Here is a 12,864-nt window from a genome sequence, read left to right as displayed (position 1 = left end):
GTCGGGCCAGGCCAGCGCACGTGTTGAGACATAGGTCCAGGAACGGTCCATGGGCGGAGCTACATGTAGGCCAACCTGGGCCATGGCCCCCTTCCTCTGTGCAAAGCATTCAGGTCGTAGGCTGCAGACACAATCACAAGCAGCAATGCATCATCTTGGGAAAGAAATACAGTCCAAAATAAGCTACATGGAATGTGTTTCTGCTAGGCTAGTTAATCCCTGTCGATTGTGAAGCTCAATTACAGCCCAAATATCTATAAAACCATGGTTCAACTCTCTCTCTCTTTTTATTTTGCACACATGACTGCATCGGTTAGTTTTGAACATGTTCATGGCTAGCGACAGTGATGTTCAGAGAAAAAAAAATCTAGGCACTTAGTGCCGGCTGTTGAACTTGCCCGGCCCCTCATAGGTCTCAGGGCTGGCTCCGCCACTGATAAGGATCTATTTTTTTGTGATGGGGCCGGCCCATCAGCCGGATTGGCCCATTAAGCCCGTAGGCACGGAATTGTTGTGCCGCCACATCGGTAGGAGAGGAGAGGGCGGTAGTGGCACTGGATGGGGAGGCACATTGTCGGCCGTGGTGCGGGGAGGGGAGGGGGGCTCCGCCGGTTGCGACACTGGACTGAAGGTGCGGCGTCGAGAGGGGAGGAGGAGGCACGACGCTGGCCGCGGGGCTGAGAGGGGAGGCGCAGCGTTGGCCGCGGTGCGGGGAGGGGAGGAGGGGGCTCCACCGGCCACGACGCTGGGACGGGAGGCGCGGCGCCGGCTGTGGCGCTGGGAGGGTAGAAGGGGGCGCCGCCGGCCGCGGCGATGGGAGTGGAGGAGGGGGCGCCGCCGACTGCGGCAATGGGTAGGGAGGCACGGTGCTGGAAGGGAATGATGGACGGCGGCACAGGGAGGCTGGAGAGTGGAGCTGTGGAGGGGAGGAGGTCCAGGAGGCGTGATGTGAGGAGATGAGAAGACTAATTGGACTGGCCCATCGTGACTGGTTAGGCTGGACAGTAAACGTGATAGGCTGGACCGGCACTCCAAGTGTCGAGACGTCGGCCCAGGCATGGCACGACGTCCATGCCGGGCCATGGGCCGGCCCGCGGTCCTCGAGCCGGATGGCCAACTATAGCATAAGATCGATCGTACTAATCCTTCGGATTGATGAAATTGCTAATCCTTCGAATTCGAATTCCCGTAGATACACCTCATGTTATACTTTTTCATGCAATCTTTTTTGGTGGAGATTTCTTTTTCTTGTTTAAAGATCCGGAACTTCCTGCTCATATATAAATAAGTACATAAGTGAATCAAGCAAGAAGTGATTCAATCTGAAGCAGCCATAATTAAAATAGGAAACAAGCAACAATCTGAGGTTGGGAAGGTGGAGATCCACCTTGAACCGATCACTTCATCCACTTCCATTGATCGGCATAGAATGGTCTGGAAACACCTTCAATTTTAAACCGACATAGCAGCAGTCCGGATTGGTCTGAAATTAGTCCACACATGACACAACAGAGGAACAGATAGTTGGTGCATGTTTCAGTAGTTTGGCAAAGCAATATTCAGTGCACCTGGGTGGGTGGTCATCGGCGACAAAACCTCCTGGCGCGGTGAAAGCGGCCGCGAATGCCACGGTGGCGATCAGGACGGATGCAATGGTTCCGGTTCTTGCCAAGTCATCCTCTTCGTTTAATGTTTCCTCCCCAGTCAGTTGGTTTCTCTTTTGAAACGAATAAGAGTGTTTGCTGTCCACGTATGAGGTTTGGATTCCGTCGAAAGTAAGAGCAACTCTAGTAGGGCTTTTAAATTTGGGTGAGCAAATGTCTATTTAGAAGTCCATTTCTAAATTTTACTCATCCAAATATGGGCCTCCACTCCAGCAGGCCGAGTAAATTGAAATTCTATAGAGCCCATAGTTGGCAGCCCAAATAGAGGGCCACCAAATTGAGGGGGTGGGGGAGAAATTTGGAATGCCTACCAAAATGGCAGTTCATTTGGAAGACCTGCTGGAGATCAATTTTTTACACCCACCTAGCAAATATGAAGATGGAAACCCATTTAGTAGTCCTGCTAGAGTTGCTCTAATGGTCGCTCTCGACCAATGCAGACTTCTCAACACGAGGAAATGTGGATTCTGTGGACCATATATATAGGAAAATAATTTTATTAACCATCCATGAAGAGTAGAAATAGAAGTATATTTTAGAAGAAAATAGGTGTGTATATAAAAGTAGGTTAATTTTGTAACCATGTGCATCGTGTAGCATACATATATTGCATATGCAAAGTAACTATGCAGAAACTTGATTAAACTTTAGAAAATTTGACTTCAGATAAAACTAAAATAATTTATTTAATTCTAAACACCCTGCTAATAATTAGCTAGCTAATAATAATAATTAGTCATTAAATATTAGTTAGCTAACTATTAGCATTCATGAATCCAAACAAGACCCAAATGCCATCTCCAACAAAGAAACAGATTGATGCATGGCCAGCTAACATGAACGCACCAGGAAATAGTACTTGGGGGTGGTAATGGGTATGATTTTAGTGGCCTCTTCACAGCCCCCACAAGGTTCTTAAATTATTTATCTCAAAATTGTATAAGATTAGAGTCCGGCTCTTAAATTTTTTAGTTCAAAATTTTGGGCTCTTTACCACTCATAAATAGTACCATCAGGGCCGACCTTGAGGGGGTGCAGACGGTGCGACCGCACCGGGCCTCCAAAAATCGGGGGCTCCAAAAGTTTCTATATTAAGAGGCATGTCAAGTCATAAGTAACACCTGTGCTCATAAGCTAGCTCATTTAGATGTTGAAAGAGACTCGGATCATCTAAGTATTTGGCATGGGCATGGGCTCTATTTGAAACATTAGCCCAGGATTAATTTTGAGAGCTAATGTTTAGTTTTAAATTGGTATGCTAAGCTTTGGCCCAAGGTAGGTTGTTTGAATCCATGGGCTAATGTCCACCCTCTCTCTCATTCTCATGTCTAGGTGTGTGTGTATACTAATATTTTTTATGGGGTCCATACAAAATTATCTCCATTATCCCCTCTTGAAGGGCCTAAGGATTTTGGAAGGGATAATCCACTTTAGCTCAAAATTATCCCTAATGCATCCAAATAGATGGGATAATTTGGAGCTAAAAGGTGATGGATAACTATTATCCCTATGTATCCAAACAGACCCATGATCCCCTCATAAATTTTATAACCTATATTGTTGGGTGTGACATCTCTGTCCAGTTGGAGGAATAAAGCCGCGCGCTGACCTGATCGAGAGGAAGAACCATCGACAACTTCTCCAACATGTGCCCAACTACATGCTTCAGTGTCTTCTTGACATTCTCGCGAGACGCCGCCGCTGTCTACAGATCGCCGATTCGCCACCTACTTGTCATGTCGATTATCAATTTGACTTTTTATATTTTTATAATTAATTAGGGCCTCCATTATTTTTTTTCGCACCGGGCAAAAAAAAAAAGTCAGGGCCGGCCCTGAGTACCATCTCCCAGGAGCTAATGCACGGCGACCAAGATCCCCAGCAGTAAGGCCACACTTATTGGTAACACCTGTTTCCACGGTCATCGTCTTCGTAGCAAGCTAACAATCCGTGGAAATCCATGTTTTACAGCTAAATGGAGTGGTGTATTGCCTTCATAATCTGTCGCATTCAACAGCACAGCAAATGCGTCGTTTTGGCAGATGTGGCGAACCACAGTTTCCTGATGATGCTCAACCGCACAGTGAAGCAGGTTTCTTCCTTTATCATCAACCAGCTCGTAGTAGTCGGGGCATTTCTGTACGAGTTCATCAATAATCCCAGCTCTCCCCACCATAGCAGCAGTATGCACAGGATATAAACCGCGGTTATCGGAAATGTGAACTTGCTCCATGGATGTGCCTTCATCTAGGAACAGTTGGACAACATCGAGTTTTCCATACGTCACTGCAAATTGGAGAGGTGTTCTCCCTGACGAATCAACTTTGGTAAGCAAGGTTGGACCTTCAGGCTTCCAATTCATCTTGAGCCATTTCTGATCCAAAAGGGGCAGTTTGTAAGATACGAGAGCCGGAAAGCTACGAATTTAAACAACGGCAAAATCGAACTTTAGCATTCTGCACTGCTGTACCGATTTTAGTGTCGTACCTTTGCTTCTGGTTGCAGCGACATGCAAAGCAGAGCGTCCCTCCGGACCGTTAACCGACGCCGGCGATGGCGTTCCGTCGTGCGACCGCCGTAGAAGGACCCGGACCATCTTCACCGAGCGATCGGTCGACGCGGCCAAGTACAGCGGGGAGAATCCATCGTCAGATGCTAATGACGCCAGTTCGGGCGCCTCCGTCATAAGCAGGTCCACCACCCCGACATAGCCGTGCCGGACAGCTTCATACAGGGCGGTGGCGCCAAGGCGGTTCCGCGCCAGCAGCGCCGCCGCCTCATCCGCCCCGCCGGCGCGCATCGTCGACAGGAGACGCGCCGCCACCTTCCGATGCCCGGCCTTCGCCGCGCAGTGCAGCGGCGTGTCGAGGCTCCGGTTGCGCGTGGCTACTAGCGATGGCGCCTTCTCGCAGACGACCGCGGCGAGCTCTGCGTGGCCGCGGCTGGCGGCAAGGTGCAGCGCCGTGTTCCCGTTCCTCGCCACGCCGAGCAGGCTGCTCGCTCCCACCAGCGGCGGCGCTGCACCTGGAGAGGCGCCGCCATTGACGGTTATCGCGACGTGGCCGTCCGCTAGCAAGCGGTGTTCGCCGCTCAATAGCTCCTGCAAGCAGGCTGCATCACCAGCGGTCAGCGCTTGCAACAGCTCTGCGCTCAGTATCATCTGCTCCGGTCCGAATTCCAGTGGTGAGGCAAGAGCTTCCGCCATGATCTACTAGGCTGCGGAGCTTAGCTTGGAGCAGTTGGACCGCCGACCTACTTGCTGGCATCTTAGTTGCTTTGATTTCTTGGGGTGCTGCGTGCGAGATTCAGATTTCCGAGACGTACTGTGTAGTATACAGTAGAACACATCAGAGGAGAGGTTAATGAGTCAATGGTCATATATGCGGCGCCGCGCAAGAAAACGACATTGGAAGTTGCCGCGCTTCGGCGCTTGTTCATACTCCTCTGCAGTTGCTGTTGGAGTAATGGGCTTGGCCCATTTATTCTAAAGCATTAAAAGAATTTAAAGCCCACTATTAATGCTAGGGAATCAATGTTTAATTCCGTACCGGGAATTGAGGAGGATCTCAACCGACTTAAAAGGTGGACTTCTTGTACACCACTTGTGAAGCCGGTAAGAGGAGGACGGTGAACCACACGCGCGCGCTCGCCTCGCCGGGCCGGGCCGTGGCCGCTTTAGGGTACTCCCTGAAACTTTGGTTATTTATATTGTTTATGCTTATATGTGTGATAAGTATAAACATGTTCACATGTTTTATTTTACTCCTTAAAGTCATAGAAATATTGCTAGTTTATACATTTAATTTTGGAATTAAAATATACCGAAAATTGCCTAGATTTCTAACAATCCAAAAACCTGATTATGTTAATAGGCTTTCGGTATCTAGCTTTGCTGCATCAATCAAACCATCACCTTTTGATGGTTCAAATTACAAACGTTGGCAAGAGCGGCTTATACTGTGGTTAACACTATCGAGAGTGATCCATGTGAAAGAGGGTAAGCCTGAACAATTCTCTCCAGAGGAAGGGAGTGCGTTCGATGAGGCTGATATCCTCTTTCGAGGCTTGATCATTAGTGTTCTCGGTGATAACCTGGTGGATTCTTATATCCGGCTGCCAACTGGCAAAGCTTTGTGGGATGCTCTTGAGGCTCAATATGGAGTATCTGACGCCGGGAGTGAGTTGTATATCATGGAGCAGTTCCTTGAGTACAGGATGGTCGAAGACCGTTCTGTAGTGGAACAGGCTCATGAAATACATACTCTGGCAAAAGATCTCAAAAATTGCAGCAAAGAGTCCCCATGTGTGTTACCCAATAAGTTTGTGGCTGGAGGTATAATCTCTAAGCTGCCATCTTCTTGGAGGGACTTTGCTACTTCTCTAAAACATAAGAGACAGGAGTTCACAATAGATGGACTCATAGGGACTCTTGATGTTGAGGAGAAGGCGAGAGCAAAGGACATACGTGGGAAAGGAGTTGTTGGTGCTTCAAGTGCCAATCTTGTTCAGAAGAACAACTCCCATAAGAACAAGAAAAAGCCACCGCAGAACCAACCAAAGACTAAGAAGACAACCACTTTTAAGAAGAAGAAGACGGGAGCTTGCTATGTGTGTGCCAGTACGGATCACTTTGCTGCAAAGTGTCCGAACCGCAAAGGCAACGACTCCGCCAACATGGTTATTAGCGAACCTGGAGGAACTTCGGGGTACGGTAATTTATTACCCACTGTTCTTTCAGTCTTTGGTTCACCCGAGTGGTGGGTTGACACTGGTGCTAATATTCATGTTTGTGCTGATGCTTCTTTGTTCTCTTCTTACCAGACCGGCGGGACTTCCTCCTTGCTGATGGGAAACGGATCACATGCGCGTGTTCTTGGTGTTGGTACGGTAAATCTGAAGTTTACTTCGGGGAAGACCGTGCAGCTGAAGAACGTGCAGCATGTCCCCACCATCAAGAAGAATTTAGTCAGCGGCTCTCTACTGTGTAGAGATAGTTTCAAATTAGTCTTTGAGTCCAATAAATGTATCTTGTCTAAGTTTGGTACTTTTGTTGGAAAAGGTTATGAAAGCGGAGGTTTGTTCCGTCTTTCTTTGTCAGATGTTTGTAATAAAATTGCATACAATGTTATTAACGTTGATGAAACAAATGTTTGGCATTCGAGGCTTTGTCACGTTAATTTTGGTTGTATGATGCGCTTAGCTAATTTGAGCTTAATTCCAAAGTTCACTTTTGTCAAAAATTCTAAGTGTCATGTATGTGTTGAATCAAAACAAACTCGTAAGCCTCATAAGACCGCGGAGGCAAGGAGCTTGGCACCCTTAGAATTAATTCATTCCGATTTGTGCGAAATGAATGGAGTATTGACAAAAGGTGGTAAAAAATATTTCATGACTTTGATTGATGATAGTACTAGATTTTGTTACATCTATTTGTTGAAGTCAAAAGATGAAGCTTTACACTACTTTAAAATCTATAAAGCTGAAGTAGAAAACCAACTTGAGAGAAAGATCAAAAGAGTTAGGTCAGATCGTGGTGGCGAGTATTTCTCAAATTTATTTACTTTATTCTGCGAGGAACATGGTATTATTCATGAGAAGACGCCTCCCTATTCACCTCAGTCAAATGGGGTTGCCGAAAGAAAGAACCGCACTCTAACGGATTTGGTTAACGCCATGTTAGATACAGCGGGACTTTCCAAGGAATGGTGGGGTGAGGCTATATTGACTGCATGTCATGTCCTAAACCGTGTTCCTACAAAGAATAAAGAGATAACTCCTTTCGAGGAATGGGAGAAGAAAAGGCCAACACTGTCATACTTACGTATATGGGGTTGTTTGGCAAAAGTGAGTGTGCCAATAACCAAGAAACGTAAGCTTGGACCTAAAACTGTGGATTGTATCTTTCTAGGTTATGCTATTCACAGCGTTGGATATAGATTTTTAATAGTGAAATCTGGAGTACCTGACATGCATGTTGGTACTATAATGGAGTCCAGAGATGCTACATTTTTTGAAAACATTTTTCCCATGAGATATGAAACAAGTTCATCTAGGCAAGAGTTCATCAAGGATGATGGCTCTGCTGAGCCGATAGAACACAATGAACATACACTTGTAGAAAATCCTGAGGAGGATAACAATGATGCTCCGAGAAAGAGCAAGAGACAAAGGACTGTAAAGTCTTTTGGTGATGATTTCATTGTATACCTCATAGATGATACACCCAGAACCATTGAAGAGGCATATTCATCTCCTGATGCTGACTATTGGAAGGAAGCAGTAAGGAGTGAGATGGATTCTATTATGTCTAATGGAACCTGGGAGGTCGTTGAACGTCCTTATGGATGTAAACCGGTTGGATGTAAGTGGGTGTTCAAGAAAAAGCTTAGACCAGATGGTACTATTGAAAAGTACAAGGCTAGGCTTGTGGCCAAGGGTTATACACAAAAAGAAGGAGAAGATTTCTTTGACACTTATTCACCAGTTGCCCGATTGACCACAATTCGAGTGTTACTTTCCTTGGCAGCCTCTTATGGTCTTCTCGTTCATCAGATGGACGTTAAGACGGCTTTCCTCAATGGAGAGTTAGAAGAGGAGATCTATATGGATCAGCCGGATGGGTTTGTATCAAAGGGTCAAGAAGGAATGGTTTGTAAGTTGTTAAAATCTTTATATGGTCTCAAGCAAGCGCCTAAGCAGTGGCATGAAAAGTTTGATAGAACTTTGACCTCTGCCGGCTTTGTTGTGAACGAAGCTGACAGATGTGTGTACTATCGCTATGGTGGGGCTGAAGGAGTGATTTTGTGCTTGTATGTGGATGACATACTGATCTTTGGCACTAGCCTTAATGTGATTAAGGAAGTCAAAGAGTTTTTATCTCAAAATTTTGAGATGAAGGATCTGGGAGAAGCTGATGTTATCCTTAATATAAAGCTGGTAAAAGAGATCAATGGTGGGGTGATTCTTACACAGTCTCACTATGTGGAGAAGGTGTTAAGTCGCTTTGGTTATAGCGACTATAAACCTGTCTCAACACCATATGATGCCAGTTTAATTCTTAGAAAGAACAAAAGGATAATGCGAGATCAGCTGAGATATTCTCAGATCATTGGTTCATTAATGTATTTAGCGAGCGCTACAAGACCTGACATCTCGTTTGCTGTAAGCAAACTGAGCCGGTTTGTTTCAAACCCGAGAGATGATCATTGGAAGGGTCTTGAAAGAGTAATGCGCTATCTGAAGGGGACAATGAACTATGGAATTCACTACACCGGGTACCCAAGGGTACTAGAAGGGTATAGTGATTCAAATTAGATTTCTGATGCTGATGAGATAAAGGCCACAAGTGGATATGTGTTTACACTTGGTGGTGGAGCTGTTTCCTGGAAGTCTTGCAAGCAGACCATCTTAACGAGGTCAACTATGGAAGCAGAACTCACAGCATTAGATACCGCCACTGTTGAGGCTGAGTGGCTTCGTGAGCTCCTTATGGACTTGCCGATAGTTGAAAAACCGTTACCGGCAATCCTAATGAACTGTGACAATCAAACGGTAATTGTCAAGGTGAATAGTTCAAAGGATAACATGAAGTCATCTAGACATGTGAAAAGGCGGTTGAAATCTGTCAGAAAATTGAGAAACTCCGGAGTTATAGCCCTGGACTATGTTCAGACGGCTAAAAATCTGGCAGATCAGTTTACAAAGGGTCTTTCACGAAATGTGATAGACAATGCATCTATGGAATTGGGCTTGAGACCCACGTGAGTCATTCTATAGTGGAAACCTGTCCTATGTGATCGGAGATCCCGTGAATTAGGATGGTGAAACAAACTAAAGTCTGACTGTGAGAAGAGAACCTTTGTGAAAAGGGCTCATTCCGTGTATAAGGTGCATTTCTCTTCTAATCTGTATGGCAGGTTGGTCTATACCTTAATGTGTGCCAGGTGGTTTCTTTTAAACAAATGAGTTGTTTTCTTGAAACAAAGATGTTGTCCTACAGAACATCTGAAAGGAACACACCTATATGAGTTTGACCACTGGTCATGGTCTATGAGAATTGGGTATTCTCTAGAAACTCATGAAGGGCCTGGAGTATGACTTATAAGCTCCAAACCGCGGGGATGCTTTTGCAGCCTAGTACCAGTGTAGGGCTCTGGTCAAACTTGTTTGCACAAAACTGGCAATTCAAGGCATAGTCCATTGCACAGTTGTGAATAAGTGTAGCCTTTGTCCTAGATGGAAGTTCAACTTAACAGTCTCTGTCGAATACTGGTATATCAATGAGAGAATGAGGGTATTTCTAGTGTGGCTTGAATTTCTTGGTGGGGATTGTTGGAGTAATGGGCTTGGCCCATTTATTCTAAAGCATTAAAAGAATTTAAAGCCCACTATTAATGCTAGGGAATCAATGTTTAATTCCGTACCGGGAATTGAGGAGGATCTCAACCGACTTAAAAGGTGGACTTCTTGTACACCACTTGTGAAGCCGGTAAGAGGAGGACGGTGAACCACACGCGCGCGCGCGCTCGCTCGCCTCGCTGAGCCGGGCCGGGCCGTGGCCGTGGCCGAGGCCGAGGCCGAGGCCGAGGCGCGGCGCGGCGCGGCGCGGCGCGGCGCGGCGCGGCGCGGCCGGCCGGAGGTGCGGTGCGGCGCGGTGCGGCGCGGTGCGATGTGATGGCTATTTTGCCGTTGACAGCAATTAATCGTGCGATTAAACGTGCAATTAAATCTGTAATTAATGGCCATAACCGCATCACCTAAATGACTCTGATGGTGTCCAGGTTCAACGATCCTGAGCACCTGAGTCACTATATAAGGAGTGCCATTCCCCTCATCCATCCAGCACCAGAGCACTGAGGCAACTCGGCTCCTCTCTTCTCCCTCTCCAGTTGCAACAACTGAGTTCCCCAACGCTAATTTCTGCGCGCACAGAATTAGCGTGAGCAGGCCTCCGAAACCTTGCTCGCCTTGAGATCCTGCACGGGATAGGCGGGCAATCAGGTTTTTGGGTAACGCTTTAGCGTGACTGCTCAAAAATACTAAGGCTTTGCCCGATTGTACGACTACTTCCTGGTGGACGAGCCGAACGACTACGTCGACTACATTCTGGTGGCCGAACGACTACGTCGACTACATCTTGGTGACCGTTCGTGGGACTGCACTGCGAACTTCTTCCTGCACCGATTTAGTTCGACTACTTCGACTGTGGCCAACCGAGTAGATGTCTACTCCAGTTGGTAACAGCGCAGCCAATGCCTCCGGCAACGGCCCCGCTTTAGGGTACTCCCTGAAACTTTGGTTATTTATATTGTTTATGCTTATATGTGTGATAAGTATAAACATGTTCACATGTTTTATTTTACTCCTTAAAGTCATAGAAATATTGCTAGTTTATACATTTAATTTTGGAATTAAAATATACCGAAAATTGCCTAGATTTCTAACAGTTGCTTGGAGTATTTGCTATGACCGACTTGCTGCTCTGTCAACAGTCAACAAACTGCCTTGCCGTTGCTTTCACGGTCCCCTCTGCAGCCTAACTCTGCCCTACTCCTCACTAGAACTAGGTGAATACCAGCACGTTGTTGTGGGAACTTCACATACTTACAAACCAAATAACAATTATAGCATGATCCAAATAATAATTATGCTACAAAATAGATAGGCACGTACACTGGTAGGAAAATGATTTCGATGACACTAGCCATTTATTTCTAGTAACAACGAACATCGCTAACAATCGCCACTTGTACAATTAAGCTTGGTTGTGAAGTTTGCCGGTGTATATATATGGATTGTGTGGTGACAGGCCCATACGGCCATACCTAGTCCAGCGCCACAGTGGCTCGCCGCGACGCCGCGACAGAGGCTTCACTACACGGCGTGATCAAGAGAGTTACGGATTGCAAATATTAGTTTTTTTTAGAATATGGAAAATTCCGGTCTTGATCATTCACACAGGCGAATGATTACAACCAAGCAAAGATTAGTTTGTTAGGTTATTTTTGAAATAATGTTGAAAACGCATTGGTATTGCATCAAATTTATGATCATGAATAAAATATGAAATACTAACGGTCAAAATGTGTCATTAGACCATACACCTTAATTTAAGAAAGAAAAAGAAAAACAGGAGTAGCTAATAACAAAATGTACAAGAGCTGGGAGCGCAATACAGAACAGCATCACTTTAGTTTTGTTCTGAAACAAAATTCTCAAACTTTGACCAGGACTTGTAGGAAAGAGTATCAACATCTACAACACGAATAAATTTTATTGAAAATGTATATATCTTGCTGAATTTGTTTGATATTGTAAATGTTATTACATTCTTCTCTTGTAAATTACTTACCAAAATTAGATAACTTTGACACAGGAAAAATATAAAATGAACAATAATTTAGAGCAGAGTGAGTACCGGATTACATTTGCTGTAAGGAATAGAATCAATTCACGTCAACAGTACCGCTCACCAAAAAACACTATCCCCATCCGATGTACTACTGGTTACAACCCAAGGTTACATTTCTGGATGTGTCTTCGGACAGAATTCTTCAGAAACAAGAGCAAATACTGCGGATAGATGGGACTGCAGAGACAGCACTCAGTAGTTTGGCAAAGCAATGTTCAGTGCTATGGCGATGACGAAGGTGGCAGAGACGAACGCAACAAACAACGGGGCTGCAAGATATCTGAACAGAAAGCTGCGGGGGAAATTAAACAGCAATTGACGTAGCAAGTCCAAGCTTGACCTGCTCTTCTGTATTTTGACAAGCCCCCTCCATCCGGTTCGGCGCCAAATCGCTTTCGCCAGCCCAAGGTGCCAGGGAACCCAGATGTCAGGAAAGCCCAAGAGCACTGTAGCCAAACACACCGTGTACACAAAGACAAGAAGTCCACGGTTGCCAGCACCAAGCACCAGGTGAAACCCGAAAGCAAACGCAGCGATGGTCAACAGCGCTGCCAAGGGCAGCAGCGTATTCCCCAGAAAATAGTACTCCCTCCTTCCCTGTTTATAAGGCATACACGTATATCAAGATTCAAACCTTGTCATCTTTGACCAATAATTTGACTATTAAATTTTTATTTTTATAATGCAAATTTCATATGATTGGATTCATAATCAAATATATTTTACAATGATTATAAGTTTATAATCAAAAGTGATATAATATATAATAAATAAATGGTCAAAGTGTTG

General features: G+C 45.5%; 1 pseudogene; it reads right to left on the bottom strand.

Annotated features, from left to right (window-relative positions):
* Nucleotides 1-3,047: 3,047 nt before the first annotated feature.
* On the bottom strand, nt 3,048-4,928 carry LOC120695518 (annotated as a pseudogene).
* Nucleotides 4,929-12,864: the final 7,936 nt, after the last annotated feature.

This window comes from Panicum virgatum, chromosome 2K, assembly GCF_016808335.1.
Source record: "Panicum virgatum strain AP13 chromosome 2K, P.virgatum_v5, whole genome shotgun sequence".
NCBI lineage: Eukaryota > Viridiplantae > Streptophyta > Magnoliopsida > Poales > Poaceae > Panicum > Panicum virgatum.
Note: the sequence above shows the minus strand (reverse complement) of the source record. Positions and strands in the feature narration are given on the sequence as shown.